General features: G+C 37.1%; 2 long non-coding RNA genes across 5 annotated transcripts in view; one reads left to right on the top strand and one right to left on the bottom strand.

The window, feature by feature from the left end:
* Positions 1-6,453, top strand: part of LOC139180227 (uncharacterized) — a 478,513-nt gene extending 472,060 nt beyond the window's left edge. For all 4 annotated transcript variants that reach the window (XR_011564557.1, XR_011564556.1, XR_011564555.1 and 1 more), the window contains one exon: positions 3,627-6,453. This is a non-coding gene — a long non-coding RNA (uncharacterized lncRNA). The remainder of the gene's footprint in view (positions 1-3,626) is intronic.
* Positions 6,454-7,360: 907 nt separating this feature from the next.
* LOC139180229 (uncharacterized) overlaps positions 7,361-17,186 on the bottom strand; it is a 41,412-nt gene continuing 31,586 nt past the window's right edge. The window contains exons 5-7 of the long non-coding RNA XR_011564564.1: positions 14,576-14,705; positions 11,531-11,598; positions 7,361-7,628 (exon numbers count right to left, since the gene is read on the bottom strand). This is a non-coding gene — a long non-coding RNA (uncharacterized lncRNA). The remainder of the gene's footprint in view (positions 7,629-11,530; positions 11,599-14,575; positions 14,706-17,186) is intronic.

Below are 17,186 nucleotides of genomic sequence, written 5' to 3'. Positions count from 1 at the left end.
GCTCAAACTCATGTTCATCGAGTCAGTGATGCTATCCAACCATCTTATCCTCTGTTGTCTCCTTCTCCTCCTGCCTTCAATCTTTCCCAGCATCAGGGACTTTTCAAATGAGTCAGTTCTTCACATCAAGTGGCCAAAGTATTGGAGTTTCAGCTCCAGCCTCAGTCCTTCCAATGAATATTCAAGGTTGATTTCCTTTATGATTGGCTGATTTGATCTCCTTGCCATCCAAGGGACTCTCGAGAGTCTTCTCCAACACCACAGTTCAAAAGCATCAATTCTTTGGTGGTCAGCTGTCTTTTATAACCAATTTATATGCCATTTTGCCATATGCTATTTTCATAGATGCACTTAAAAATCTTTTTAAAAAAGTATCATGGTATTTTAATGTGGACCATTTTTAAAGTCTTTATTGAGTTTGTCACAATATTTCTTCTGTTTTATGCTTTTTTTGGCCATGAGGCATGTGGGATCTTAGCTCCCCGACCAGGGATCGAACCCTCACCCCCTGCATTGGAATGTGGAGTCTTAACCACTGGACCACCAGGGAAGTCCTGTTACCCTGATACTTTTGATCCAAAAGTTATTTGACCTATATTTCAAGGCCCAGTTCACTGTCCCATGAGTCCAGCGCACAGGAGTAGACAGACTAAAGAGGCCCTAATTACTCTCCTTTAATTCTCCAAGCACATTAGAGTAACTCCAGGACCTAGTGTCACAAAGGAAAGTCAACTGTTGCTTTCTGTTTCAGGTGGGTGTGTGAACACAACCCTGGAAAGCTCTCCATTATGGGGGGAAAGTTGGAAGGCTGTGATCTGGGTGTTCTGCAAACTCCACACTTCTAAGATTTATATTTTGTTTTACAAATGAAAGTTTATTTTATTAAGGAAAAAAAAGGCAGCGCAGCTCTGCTTGGGCCTGTTAAAGGCTGTGTGCATTCCACAGTGGCTACAGAGAATGAATGCAGAAATCAGAGCCCTGGGGTTATTTGCCTGAAAGGATCTGGAGAAATACAAAACCGCTTTCATAAAAGTCTTTCTAGAGATCAGACTGCTGTGATTAGGATGTGAAAATTGAGGGGTTTGCTTTCTAATATTTCCCTTTCCATGCTCCCTTCTGGGTCATGACAATTAATTGGCCTACTTGGGGCCGAGTGCAGCTAGCTCTGTGATAATTGCTAAAAAAAAATAAATAAATAACTATCGTGGAGTCAAAATAACTCCTTGGGAATTTCACTTTTCTGTCAATGAGAGACTCCAGGACAAATACTTAATCTGTATCTGATACATTCTTCCCAGTTACCTTTACAGAATGACTGAAGGGTCCACATGTTAGCAGTGGCTTTTTTCAAAGTTTGTACATTAAAAAAAAAAAAAAAAAATGTATGCAGTCTGAGTTTGTATTATTAAACACTGGAGTGGCAAAATCTTTTTAGAGCTATAGTACTGAGTCTCGCTGACTTTCATCTAGTTTGCCCATGACTAAAGTGATCCATGTGGATTAAGGCAATAATTCAATCTGAATGTTTGCTTTGTATTTTAAAAACAAATGAAATGTTGAACAGTTGTCAGGTGTTAGCTTGATCTTTATTGTAACTCTTTGCTAAGATTACGAGGATTACACTGAGTACTTGAGGTAAGATTTGAATAGTGGCAAATACCAGGATACTGTTATCTGGTTTCAGCATCAAAGAAGTATTAAATAATCAGATAATGTCTCTGCTGCTCTCAAAACATGAAATCCCTTTATGCTAATCCACACATGCTACCAATCAGAAAGCGACCACAGAAACTACACAGAAAACAGTATATGTGCTTCTATTCACAGATCGTATATTCAATACAAATTAGGAATTAAGATACTCTGTTCTGATTCATCCACGCGTCTTACGTTTAGGCAAGAAAAAATACCCACGGGTTGCAGGCTCTCCCCTGGTCTCCAAAACTCACTGTGAGATCTCCATTCTTGCTTCCAGTGATTCCTACCTGTTTTTCACCTATCTTTAAATCCAACTTAAAAAAGGAAAATATAGTTATTAGTGTCATGATATTTTGAATCTGAATTATACCTTCAAAATGATTTTATCTAATCCATTCACTTTATAGATAAGAGAACTGAACCTAATAGAATTATACTTCATTTTTAGTAGAAATCAAAACTTTTGATCCACAGCTCACTTATATTTTCAGTACACCAAATTAGTTTTGGAAATTTATTGTCTGCTCTCTAAATCATTGTCTTTGGAGAGGAAAACACTTAGAATTTTTTAACAAAGCTCTAGAACATTGCTTTCCATTTTCATTTGATGATACGGGTGTCATTATGCACATTTCTGGGCTTCCCTGGTGGCTCAGATAGTAAAAAACCTGCCTGCAGTGCAGGAGATCAGGGTTCTATCCCTGGGTCCGGAAGATCCCCTGGAGAAGGAAGTCTGAGAAGCAAGGATTCTAAGCATACCAAGAAGCCAACATGTTTAATATACAGTTGACCCTTGGACAACACAGTTTGAACTGTGCAGGTCCACTTATATTACAGATTTTTTCAAGAAGTATATTGGAAAAATTTTTGATTTGTGACAATTTGAAAAAACTCTCAGATGAGCCTTGTGGCTTAGAAATATCAAAAAATTTAAGAATGATATGAATGCATAAAATAAATGTAAATAGTAGGCTGTCCTTTCATAGATAGGTGAGTAATATTTAATATGAAATGATGAAATTACCAGACAAAAATTTTAAAACTATAATAAATATCTTTAAGAATTTAAAGGAAAAGGTGACCTAATAAGTAAATATATGAGGAGTCTCAGCATAGCAATTAAATCTATTATAAAGAATCAAATGGAAAAGTCTGGAATTGAAAAGTATGCAATCTGAAATAAAAATTCATCAGATGAACTTCACAGCAGATTGGCAATTCATCAGATGAACTTCACAGCAGATTGGCAACCACAGAAAAAAGGACAATGAAATTAAAGATAAAAAATTAGAAATTATCCAACCTGAAGAACAGAGAATAAAATATTTTTTTAATGCAGTTACTTGTGGAATGACATTAAGCAGTATAACATTTCATGTATGTTTTTTTGCCAGAGAGAGCATTTCTTCATATTTGTTAAAAACCATCAACCCAAGATCCAAGAATTTCAGCAAACCCAGAACAAGATTAATGCAAAGACAACCACAACTAGGCACATCTAATCAAGCTGCTGCATATCAAAAATAAACAAAGTATCTTAAAAGTAGTCAGAAGAAAAGAGAAGTTTTATACAGAGAAAAAACGATTTAATTGAGAGCTTCTCATCGAAAACAATCAAGTCCGGAAGACAATGAAATGGCGTTTTTAAAGGGTTTTAAGAAGAAAAAAAAAAAAAAACTACCAGCCAGAATTATAATACTCTTTTTTCTAGCAGAAGTATCCTTCAAAATATGAGTTAAATCAATTCAGATAAAAACCAGAGAGAACTTAGAGCTAGTGACTCTTCACTATAAGTAGTAAAGGGATTTTTCAGAATAAAGAGAAATAACACCCAAGGAAAACTAGGAAGGAAACAATAGCAAACACATGAAATGATAAATATATGGGTAAATATAAAAGATTTAAGATAAATTTGTGTTCTAATTCAGGGACTCCTGTCATGGCGTTGTCTCTGCCCCTCAAATTTTGATAATTCTGGTTACCTACCCTCATCTTCAGAGTACCATGAAGCTCTCACTGTCTGCCTCGGCTGTTTCCTTGAGGGAATAAACCAAGGTAATGCCCGATTTCTTTTTCTCAAGTACTTTCTGTGTCCTTGTTCTCTGATATATTCAAAGAGTTGTTTTTTATATTTTCTCAAGGTTTCATATAGTTATCAGCAGGAGGGTCAACCTTATAAGCTACCCAGTCATGGCTGAAACAATGTCAGCCAAGCAATCTTTAAGGAGAAAACCAAAGCTAACAACCTTAACTCTGTATTTCAAGACATGAAGTTATAGCAATTCATACAATGTGACTTAATGCAAGGAGAAAAAATAAACAAGTGGAACAAAAGAGTCCAGAATAGACACACGTAGATGGAATTAAATTTACGACAAAGATGGCACTTCATCTCAGAGGAAATGTACAGACCTTTCGAAAACTGATATAGGGGAAATTAGAAATATATATATATAATATGTATAAAATCTCTCTACCTAACTCACATTATATCTAAGAAGCAGCTTAGGTAAATTGTAGATCTAAATGTTAACTGTAAAATAATAAGGTTTCTTGACGTAAACATGGGAGCATATTTGAATTATCTTGGTTTAGGCGAAGACCACTTAAACTAAACATGAAATGCATTAAACAGACAGGAAGATATTTTAGAATTACACTATTCTGTTCAATGCCAATAAAAGTGAAGCCACAGAGTAAAAATTGTCTTTGGTTTTTGTTTTGTTTTTGCCACAGTTAAGGATAGAGATAGGACTTAACACTTACCAGAATAAATATAATGTATTGAAATTTAATATAAGAAACTGCAGTAGTAAGTGTTGTCAAGGTTATGTAGCAACAATATCTCTGTATTTTTGATAAGGAGAGTAAATTAGTGTTGTGGAAACCATCCACAACGCTAATCACAACCCACAGTGCTCCAGAGTCTTAAAAACACAAAAGCAGCAAACAACCTCCTCCATACAAAATAAACAGAAGTCATAAGAGAGGCTGAGGGGCTGCTTGCAAGAGTTAGCTGGTGGCTCTGCTTCACTTCTCCTAACCAGAATGATCCAGAGTTAAATGGCATGGAAGTGTCTGAGAGCCAAGGAGCAACGCTGCTTTCAGAGAGAGGACGGCAGTTGGGTGGGAGAACTCAGAGGGATAAGATACGAAGGAACAAATAAATAGAAAGCAAATATTAGTGAAAGCCATAAAACTGAGAAATGGTATTTCTAATATATGCCTTAAAAAAGTATACTTACGTTTATTAAAAGGTATGTACAGGAATATATATAGTTGGACTTGCCTGGCAGTCCAGTGGTAACAACTTCATCTTCCAATGCTGGGGCTGCAGGTTCAGTCTCTGGTAGGGGTGCTTGCCTCATAGCCGAAAACTAAAACATAAAACAGAAGCAATATTGTAACAAGACTTTAAAAATGGTCCACATCAATCTTCAAAAAGAGTATTTATATGATCTGTAATAGCCAAAAGTATAATCAACCAGAGGCACATCAATCATCTAACAGATAATTAGATTTTCAGAGAGTTATACAAAAGAATACCATCCAACAAAGAAAATGAGCAAAATCATGCCATTCACTATAACATGGATGGATCTCATAAACATAATATTGAGCAAAAGATGACAGAGAAAATCGAGAAAAAAGAGCATTTATTTATATTAATTTATATGCAGATCAAAACAGAAAAAAGTAATGATGTTAGAGGTCAGGAGAGTGGTTATTTGGGAAGAGAATCAGAGACTGGGGAAAAGCATAAAGGAGACATGTAAAGTTCTGACATTTTTGACCTGAATAAAGGGTACAGAAGCGTTTCACACGAACAGTCTTTGAGCCCTACTTTGTGGTTTGTATGTTTGTATATAAGCATACTGCGCTTTGATATGAGCAGCAGCATATTAAACCTGCAGTTTGGTAGAACAGAAGGTATAGGTACAATGATGAAGTGGCAAGAAAGAGCAACAACAGCAAGGTTATAAAGAGAATTGTTTTGAATTGGGTTTTTCTAGGGCAACAGCTTTCAAACAGTTTTAAAGCCCCAAATTCACATTGTGTGTGTGTGTATTTATACTTATTTAGGTATATGTAAAAAGTGAAAGAGAACTTTTACAAAACAGTACCATACCAATAGCAATATACTCTGGTGCCTTCTATTCTAGTTACTTTTTTAGTTTTCTTCCTCAGTCTGAAAAAGGACATCTACAAAAAACTATGGTTAACATCATATTTATTGGAGAAAGCTTAAATGCGTTCTCCATGAATTTGGGAGTAAGACTAAGATGCTCACTAACACCACTACCAGTTAGCATAGTACCAGAGGCGTTATCCAGTTCACTTAAGCAAGAAAAATAAAATTAAAAGACTGGAAAGAAAGTAAACTTAAATCACGGCAGGATTATAGAAAATCCAATGTTTGGTGGAGATCGTCTTCAAAGCCAAGATTGTCCAATTTTCTAGTTATCATTTTAATTAATAATTGATTATACATTTTCAATTAATGAGAAAACAACATGTGTTTAATACATACACATTTATGGAGATAGGTACAGATATTGCGTGAGAATGAGATTCAAAATTCTAAGCGCAGTTAAGCTTTGAACCAAAATTGTAAATTATTATAACATGCTTTTAACATCTGAAATCATTACAGTTTAAAATCTCTTTATCAAATTTCCATACAAACTACTTCTTTGAATAAGTTTCTTATTATGCAGACTTAGTATACTATTACAGAACTATTAAATGTAATAATTTAAATGCCCAATGAATGCTGAACAAAGTTAGCTTAACTATGCTAGGAATAAATATGTAAGTTATCAAAGGCCAGGTACAGACTTAAGTACTATGAAGAAGGCAAATACTTTCTAAAGCTTGTCTTTCCATCTTTAGCTCTATTCTGCCTTTTATTGTCATGTTATCAAGAAATTAGGTGTGTATGGGTATTTGTGTGAGTGTGTGTGTATGTGTTCTGTAATGCTGGATAACACGACAAGTGCTCTATAGTAGCCAATACATTTCTAGGGCAAAGGAGCTGGAACTTTAGTACCTGGTTGCCTCTGGGAAAACTACCTTAGTTAACAGGAATCGATCCAACAGTCTTTGGCTAGCATCCAACTCAATAGGAGGTCACATTTTTCAAAATTGAGTTTTGTATGTGTGTTTATTTTGGAACTCCATTGGGATTTTCAGGATGTAAGCTTGTATTACATTTTAAATATATTTTCATAAAGATATTTAGATGTTCTCTTTCATGTATAGTTTGAAATTAAGTTCAGGAACTCAAGACATGGATATTCAGTGTGTCTTAACCCTTAAAGTTAATGACTTCTAATTAACCCAGCAAGAAGCTAATGACTTGTAATCACTTGCCAATTGATTCTGAGGTTTGGTTTTGTTTTTGTAAAATTAGTCTAGATAAAACAGAGAGCTATAGCTGGTGGGGGAAAGGCAGAGGAAGATCCAGGTTCAAGAAGTCACTCACAAGGTGAGTTCTAGAAGATACTCAGGGTGATAGAAAGCATATTTCTGGTCTTTTGCCAATTATTATGAGACCCATGAATGTTGTTGTAAATAAAGGTGCATGTACTGGAGACTATATAACTGAAACATTGAGAAAATCATTATCTAGTATCACTTAACTGATCTCGGAGAAGGCAATGGCAACCCACTCCAGTACTCTTGCCTGGAAAATCCCACGGACAGAGGAGCCTGGTGGGCTGCAGTCCATGGGGTCGCTAAGAGTTGGACACGACTGAGCGACTTCACTTTCACTTTTCACTTTCATGCATTGGAGAAGGAAATGGCAACCCACTCCAGTGTTCTTGCCTGGAGAATCCCAGGGACGGGGAGCCTGGTGGGGTTGCACAGAGTCGGACACGACTGAAGCGACTTAGCAGCAGCAGTGCTTAGCACTTGCAACAATTCAGCTAAAAAAGAGGAATATACACATAAAATTGTGTATCAGATAACTGATTTTATATTTCACTTACAAAGATATATATACTTTGGTTGATGAAACTTGTTCCATAAGATGATAAAACATGAATGATTCTGAATCACATAAACATTTATTAAAATCTGCCCTTAGGCCAGGATCTGGGCGATCCATTGGGCATTGAAAGATGAATAACCCACAGCCCCTTTCTCCAGGAGTTTATACTGATTAATAAATAATCACCTAGAGTACAGAACTCTATAACAAAGAAATACTTTAGAGGATATGAGATTTGAAAATGCATGTGTAATCCTCTCAGGTCCTTCATACACAGCACATATATATTTTTCTACCGCTTAGAATTTGCCAGTTACTACCCCCTAGAGGAGGGCTTCCCTGGTGGCTCAGACAGTAAAGAAACCGCCTGCAATGTGGGAGACCTGGGTTTGATCCCTGGGTTGGGACGATCCCCTGGAGGAGGGCATGGCTACCCACTCCAGTATTCTTGCCTGGAGAATCCTCATGGACGGAGGAGCCTGGCGGGCTACAGTCCATGGGGTCGCAAAGAGTCGGACGTGATCGAGCACGCGCATGCACACGCGCACGTACATAGAGATATTGAAGTTCAGGAGGCTGACAAAGGAATTTTGTCAGGAATAAGGAAGATTTGGTATAACAATGATGTTGGCTAATCTTATTTGACTTGTAAAAAATGTTTCAGAGAATATTCAAAAACAGTCCCTACAGCTGTAGCTATAGAACAAATATCTAGCTTAAGACGAACACTATTCAAAAATACTATGTATTAAAAACAGTGGTTTGTGATTAGGTATAATTGGTTGTACTAGAGTGATAAGAAACTGGAAAAAAACAGTCTTTATTTGTTACTATTTTTCAAGATAAGAAAACACACAGAGTAGCCTGACATTATGGAACAATTTTCACAACCATGATGTTAAAAAAAAGCTGTACTGATAAGGAAGATTTTTAAAATAAAGCAAAAAAAAAAAGTGCAGTGCTTCAAACACAATCTTTTTTTCCCCTTTGATCATGGTTAAGGGCAATTCAGCCCTGTAATTATTTTCCAACAGAGAAACAAGAAAGTTGGAGTTATCAGCAAATCAGCAACACTGGACACTCCTGAAGCCATGGCCCTTTCTGCCTCTATAAACATGATCAATACTTCTTCCTCAGTCCTGCAGCAGAATCACCCACTGACTCCCGCATTTTTAGCCGGCACCCCTCTTTTGAAGTGCCTGCCAAAGTATCCTACTTAACTATTATGGCAAGAAAAAAATATCAAATTAGGAAAGTAAAGAAAGAATAAGGCCATTGTCTGTGCAGTTGCCTTCCAGGCTGGCCTGTCATTTTCTCTGGGAGGGAGCTCTGAACTGAATTGACTGCCCCAAGTCTTAGGTTCTGTTCTCACACCAACCACTATGATTCCATGTGAGCTCAGCCAAGCTCTTTGATGTCACCAGCCTTTCCTTTTTCAGAGAGGAGCCTGGTTGTGTGTGATTGCTTGTTTTGAGTGCAAGCGTCTGGGTACAGCTAATCAGACACCTGATGGGTTTGACTTCTTTGGGGTGTATCATTTTAATTTTGTTTTTCTGTTTTAATCAGTGGTGTTAGATGATTTCAGTAATGCTGATATACATATATCTATGCCTATGTATTATGTGTGTATATATTGCACATAATGTGTGTGAAACTTTATAAAAGGTAGCTTTATAATAAGCACATTGTTTATTGTACTCTGACCAAGTGCAGAGGCTAATTTGAAAATCCTTGGAACAATAGTCAGAAATTCCTATTTTTAAAGAATTCATTCATGCATCCGCATGCCTCTAAGGACAGAAATGAACATGCCAGTTCAGCATGAGAACGATGACAGTTCGGAAAATAAACTCCTTGATTTTCCTTACAAAACAAAAACTAAAACATTACAGAGCTTTGTTGTTGTTTTAGACCAGAAGCTAACATTTCTTCTGCTTTCTTCTCTCATCTCCCAAAGCCATCTTCCCCTACGACTATCTCAAGGGAGGATCTAGTCTGAAAATTCAGGCAAGTTCTACCCGAACTGCTACTTGCACCAGTAAAACAGTATGCTATCCTTGCAAGTAAAGGTAAAGATCATCAATCAATCTTTCCTCCAAATTACACAATCCTCTGAGTAAAATTAATAATTACAGACGCAATTATGCTCTATTAGCATGAGTAAAATGTTTATGCAAAGAACCTTAGCTAAGTGAATGCAAATGATGGTAGATCACAGGCACACACACTTTACTCTGCCGTTTCCTCTGCCAGGAAGGAAACGTTCTAAGATCTTTGCCTGCTTTCTTGCTTCTCATTATGGAGGGTTCGGCTCTGATGCCATCTACTGAGAATGGTCATTCTTAACTATCCCATTTCATGAAGTACCCCAAACTCCCTGTTCCATATTACCTTGTTTGATTTTTATAGCACTTTGATCTTTAGTTACTGTTCTTTTGTTAACTGGCTGGCTGTCTCTCCCATTAGCCTGTAAGCACCATGAGAGTTGGGGACTTCTCTGATTCACCACGCCATTTCCACTGCCCAGAATCATGCTCGGTGTACAGTAGGAATGCATGAATATCCAATTGGTGAACAGATGAACAAATGAAATGCTCATGTTTTTGTTGGAAAAGATTACATAGGAAAGGATGAACAATTGCAAACCAAGCTCAAGACTGGTTTTACTTAGAAGTACTTGTAGTTTACCAGACAGTATTTATTATACACTTGAATTTTTAGACCTTTATTAATCTACCTGAAATTATACATAAAATAGCCATCTTATGTAAGTGTAGAGAATATGCCAAAAAAAAAAAAAAAAAACAACCCACAATAATGGCAAATGCACAGTATTACAGTGAAGTAAAATGGCTTCTCCATGTGACAACTGACTCAAAGTTAAATTTCTAAGTAATTAGAATCATTATGTTTCTCTTTAATCAATTTCTAGATTGAGACACACTAACTCTATCCACACTGTAAACTCATGAAACATAGCAGTTATTAATTACAGTAGCAATAAAAGTTCATAATCTAGCTCCCTCATAGGTAGGTCCCCTATCAAAGAATGTAATACAAAACAGGAATTATTCTTTTTCATCTGTGTTCTTATTGTGTTAAATGCTGTTGCACAATTTGATTTTTGAGTTTTCATTGAAAAGAAGACCTTAAAAATATGGACAGTATTTTCTTGCCATGAAAATGAAAATCTGAGTTGCATGAATCTTAAAGTACTTTTCCTGGCTAAGCTTCTTTTTGCTGTTAAAAAATGTGATAAATTATTATATGATTCAAAACCATAATATAACTGAAGGAAATGATCATTTGAAAGGATTTTAATTAAATTATGTTTCAAGAGTACTTTCCTATGACAGTTTATTTTTCTTCGTATTTTTAAGTGTCAAATCTGCTATAAGCCAGAACTTTAGGGTAGTAAACTAGAAAAATTAAGTTATAGTTCACAGTAGGCATCTTCTTACACTTTGAATAGAACAGACCCGTCTGAATTCATTCCATATTGTATTAAGAGAAAAACTGTATGTAAACATTGTGTTTTGTAAACTATATACCTTTCCTTGGTCTTGCCACTAGAAAGATTTTTGTTTTTCATTAATAAAACCAGTGATAAAGAGTTATATGATCCATTTCAATATCTGTATTCATAGAAAAGTTACATAAAAATATAAGAAAATTTCAGAATTAGGGTTTATTTTACTGTTAATATATGTGGGGAAATGTGGATTTGCTAACCTAGAATCTTATTTTTTCTTTGTAAGGATAATTGATTCTCTTTCTGTATGTAATATCTTTCAAATCAGACCACCAAGAAAAATTGATTCTAAAAATTTAACATACCTGTGCTGGAATCCTTTACTATCAAGAGCATGCTCTTATATAGCTGATGGTCTTGGAAAATATTAAACCTGTAAGAGTTAAAAGTCAAAAAAATCAATAACACAAATTAGAAGAATTTATTGTGAAACAATATGGAGTCTCATAGATATACATCTAGTACAGCCAAATATCCTGTCATATAATGTTAAATCATTTTGAAATAGTTTTAAAATCCAAATTTGTAGCCAGAACAATTTCTGAGCCTCTTTTTTCGCTGCACTAATATTTTGTTTTAGTCATTAACCCAAGGATGCCTATAAAAGAACAGTGATACTATGGGATGTGATCAATCAACGCTGACGGTTCATTGATTGATGTCTTGGTCCTAGACAAAAGAGTTTCTAAGTCAGCCATGCCTTCTTGTGAGATGAAGGTTGCAGTATGGAATTGTACGTGTTATAAAGTCACCCCTCTGAACTTCTGCGTAATTCATATCATCTATGTACATTTTGAAATTGTTCTGTAAAATAGGCAAGGCCATGGGTAAGTTCAATGTACATTGTGCAAAAGTATATTGTTTAATAGCTTTTATTTGAGAAAAAAATCATTTTTTACTTTAAATGACTTTGAGTTTAAACTGTAGTTTCTAAATTCTCCTTTGTTGCTTACTCACAACCATTGCTGAACATAAATTTGCCTTTCCCTTCATGAAATCACTGCTAAGGACATAATCATTTGAATATGACTTATTTTTTTTAAAAAGTCCAGAAATTATATTGCTACTTCACGTTCTTATGGCACTTTGGTCATAATCCTGAGAAAATATTGACAAAGTTATTACTTTAAAATGTTAAGTACCAGTAGTAATAAATGTGGCAATCTGGCTAAAAAGCACATTAAAACCTACCTGTTAAGAATGTCAGAAAAAATTAGTTTATGGAAAACAAAAAAATCTTAATTTTTAATTATAAATTTATATACAAACTCAATCTTCTCTTCTCAAATTTTTACATAATTTTAGAGAATGCTGATTATATAAAGATGAATGAAAACCAACTCATAATAGAGCCCATTCTTCAGTCTATTGGAAGAGATATATATGTGAATAATAATTAAGATACAAGTCATGATGTATAGAAATTATAGCCCTTATACATTGCTGGTGGAAATATAAGATGGTAGAGCCACAGTGGAAAAGATTTTGGCAGTTCCTCAAAATATGAAACACAGAATTACCACACCAGGGACTTCTCTGGTTTAGTGGTTAAGATTCCACATTTCCAATGCAGGGGGCAGGAGTCTGATCCCTGATCTGAGAACTAAGATCTCACATGCTGCGCAGTGAGGCCAAAAAAAAAAAAGGCAGAATTACCACACTATCCAGCAATTCCACTCCTGGGTACCACCCAAGAGAAATAAAAACTTCTATCTACACAAAAACATGTACACAAATATTCATAGCAGCTTTATTCATAATAGCTGAAAATATAAACAATCCATATGTCCATCTATTAGGAAATGAATAAGTTACATGTATTATATTCACACAATGGAATATTACATCGGTTCCCTCTGAACCACAAAATTAAAAGAAAATCTTTCCCAGAAAGTGGGAGAGTTCTGCTCCTCGTACTGAATCAGGAAAAAATGAATCACTGATAACATGCTACAACACAGATAAACCTCAAAAACATTCTAACTGAAAAAAGCCAGTGAGCGACAGGAGATCACATATCTGTTTACACGAAATGCCCAGAATAGACAAATCTGTAGAGAAAGTAGACGAGTGGTGGTCTAGAGGGAGGAAGAGGTATGTGGAGCTAGACAGGAGGACGCAGAGTAACTGATAATGAGCACTAGGGTTTCAGGGTAAAAATAATGTTCTCAAACTAGATGATGCAGTTGTACAAGTCTGTGAATATACTAAAATGATGTTACAGCATATAGATCATATATCAGTAAAGCTATTAAGATACAAGGCAGTACATGATAAAACAAAAAAGTATTCCTGAAGGTTGGAAAAGAAAAGAAGTAATTCCTTGTGTGGTAGGGCAAGTGAGAAAATGGAATGTTAGCAGTTTCCTAGAAGAGGAAACTTTTAAGCTAGATCTTGAAAAATAATAGAAATTTCTCTAAGTTGAGAAACTTCATCATGTTTGACAGAGAGGCCAAAGCACAGATCTAGGGAAAGTCACAGTTAATTTGATAAACGATTCAGCAGTGGGAGGATGGATAGACTTAGGAAAGGTGCTTGGAAGTGACAGAGAATGGTAGGAAACAAGACTAAGACAACAGGTAGAAAACAAGAGCGGTTAAAACCCTTTAGGCTTTGCTGAAAAACAATGGTACACTCCTCTGAATTTGACAGAAACTATTAAAGTTTTTCTTAAGAAAATTAGCATGCTGCTTTTTGTTTTATAGAAATGAGACATACCTCTTTAAGATAAGATTTACATCTCTGATCAAAATTGTCCAGGAATCCAGGAATCGGTAAGATACTTAACTGGTTCTGACTGGTCAGGAGTTGAATCAGTAGGAGGAGCAGAACTCTCCCACTTTCTGGGAAAGATTTTCTTTTAATTTTGTGGTTCAGAGGGAACTGATGTAATCTTGCAGACAGACCTCCCTGGCCTCAGGTACATCCAGGGACATTCTTGATCCAAATAAACTCAATAGTAACTGCGACACTGTCCGAAGTCTTTGGTCCTTTATCACTGTTTATCTTTTTCTCTGGTTGGGACTAAGAAACGAGATCCCCTTTCTGTTTGATGGTAAAACCAAAGTCACTGACTTTGTTGGTGCCAGTGTCATAGAGGATGTCTGTTTATGAAAAGTGGCAGCAGTGATAAACTGAGGGCATCCTGATGGCATTCAAAACCACAGTTCTAGCACTCTCCCAGGCTACAACCCAGCCCTTGGTAATGGGAGCCATTGATTTCCTCTTTGTGGTTAAGCTGGTTAAAGTTGAATTTCTGTCACTTGTAGCAAAATGTTTCTAACAGCATTAGAACTAGTCACCAATAGATTCTTGCTGGCCTATTGGATGCACCATGATGTATCCATTACCTGATATCTGCCTGCAGTGCAGAAGATCCTGGTTCAGTTCCTGGGTTGGGAAGATCCACTGGAGCAGGGATAGGCTACCCACTCTAATATTCTTGGGCTTCCCTTGTGGCTCAGCTGGTAAAGAATCCACCTGCAATGCGAGAGACCTAGATTCAATCCCTGGGTTGGGAAGATCCCCTGGAGAAGGGAAAGGCTACCCACTCGAGTATTCTGGCCTGGAGAATTCCATGGATTGTATAGTCCTTGGGGTCGCAAAGAGTCGGACACAGCTGAGCAACTTTCACTTCACCTGATATCTGTGACCTTCTGATTTAGCTAGAACCTGGGTATTAAACTCAAAAGTAAGAGCAGTATGTGTGCTGTGGTAGGGGAACTTAAAAATGAAGACTTTTCATCAATTTTTAACATCAGTTCCTGACTGATAGATGTTATTATATCCTAAATGGACACATTTTCTCTTGGAAAGCCATTTGCAGCTAAAAATGTAGGTCAGAGATACCAAAAATCCAGCAGGTGTGCCAGGTCTCCTGCCATACTTTTGGTCACCATGACTAGCTGACAACAGAATTTTACTAAACCTGGCTGTGCCCTCGAGTTCCTCATGAGCAGCCCACCAGGAAGCCACTGACAGTTAAGTAGAGTTTGCATGCAAGATCAAATCTACTTGCCAGCCTGGATAAGGTTACTGATAATGATCTTAATAAAATCGTTATGACCTCTTTTCTCTCTTCTCTATAAAGTTAAGCCCTTCTACCAGTTTAAGACGGAAAGCCTGCTTTAAGGAAATCTATTATTCATGTATGCCACAGCGGAGTCACCTTTCCCCGTATGGGTGCGTTTTAATCCTTTACTACAAACACTGGATGAAAGGATTTCCTTTTGGTGATAAAGAATTTCAGGCATCTGAGAGCAAATGGAAGAGTTATTTCAGGAGGACTTTTTCACAGAGCTTCTGGGATCCCAGCGTGTGTTTGGGGCTAATCCCCCCCTTTTGGAAGTCATATCGCCTATATTGCACCCACCAGGCTCACTCTGGACAAAGAGAATTTGAGAGAGTCTGACCTCGTTCATGAAATAAACTGCCTTCAATTCATTTTATAGATTAGTTCAGAGATCTGTCTAATTTTATTTCAAAACCCTCAATATTCTATAGACCTTAAGTTAAAAATGATATATATTCTTTCCACCTGGTAGATTCTCTGCATTTTCTTAGCCAAGGTAGTGGAGGGGGGACATTAACCAACTGTCTTTAAAAGCTAAGCTCCTGAATCCTTACAACAACTGTCAGGAGCCTGTTATCTTATAAACACACACACACACACACACACACACACACACACACACACTAAGGAAATTAAGACCAACTAAGGAGATCATATTAATTTCTTGCATGTACCCACATTTATGGGCTTCCCTGGTGGCTCAGCTGGTAAAGAATCCACCTGCAATGCAGACCTGAGTTCGATCCCTGGGTTGGGAAGAGCCCCTGGAGAGGGGAACGGCTACACACTCCAATATTCTGGCCTGGAGAATCCCATGGACTGTATAGTCCATGGGGTCTCAAAGAGTCAGACATGACTGAGCAACTTCCACTTTCCCTTTCACCCACATTTATATCCCTGGTGGCTCAGATGGTAAAGAATCTGTCTGCAATGTAGGAGACCCAGGTTGGATCCCTGGGTAGGGAAGATCCCCTGGAGAAGGTAATGGCAACCTACTCCTGTATTCTTGCTTGGAGAATTCCATGAACAGAGAAGCCTGGTGAGCTATAGTCCATGGGGTTGCAAAAAGTCGGATGTGACTGAGTAACTAACACACATATTTATATCACAGGTGGAAATCCACAAAGCGTGCATAGAGCGAAAGTGTCCTAAAGAAGTCCCATTCTTCTTTGTCTTTTTCATGATGTTGTCAAGAACAACGAAGGGTCTGAGATTTTATCCTGACTAGAAGCAAATTAGGTAGCTCATCGAAGTTTCAGGGATTCTGTCAAAAGTCAGTGACAAACAATATTGTTATTCAAGAAATAGCAGTGGCCGGAATATCAGCATTTTCCTGCTCCACAAGCCTAATTCCCCAAAGGGCGATTCAAACAGGGTCAGGTGACCCTTGTACCTGTATTAAAGGGCTGCAGTAAAGGAGAGGAACTCTGGGCTTAGGAATTCAAGTCTTTTATAATGGGCAGTAAATACGCCTGACCATTTGTTCTAGAGGAACATAATATAGTATAGTATGGTATGCTGCTGCTGCTAAGTTGCTGCAGTCGTGTCCGACTCTGTGCGACCCCATGGACGGCAGCCCACCAGGCTCCCCCGTCCCTGGGATTCTCCAGGCAAGAACACTGGAGTGGGTTGCCATTTCCTTCTCCAGTGCATGAAAGTGAAAAGTGAAAGTGAAGTCACTCAGTTGTGTCCGACTCTTAGTGACCTCATGGACTGCAGCCTCCCAGGCTCCTCCGTCCATGGCATTTTCCAGGCAAGAGTACTGGAGTGGGTGCTGTTGCCTTCTCCGTATGGTATAGTATAATGTAATATGATATAATATTAGTATGGTATAGTATAATAAATTTGGTACAATTATTATTATAAGCACATCTGCCTTTTGTTTTAGT

Source organism: Bos indicus, chromosome 27, assembly GCF_029378745.1.
Source record: "Bos indicus isolate NIAB-ARS_2022 breed Sahiwal x Tharparkar chromosome 27, NIAB-ARS_B.indTharparkar_mat_pri_1.0, whole genome shotgun sequence".
Taxonomy (NCBI): Eukaryota; Metazoa; Chordata; class Mammalia; order Artiodactyla; family Bovidae; genus Bos; species Bos indicus.
This window is presented reverse-complemented; position numbering and strand designations above follow the sequence as displayed.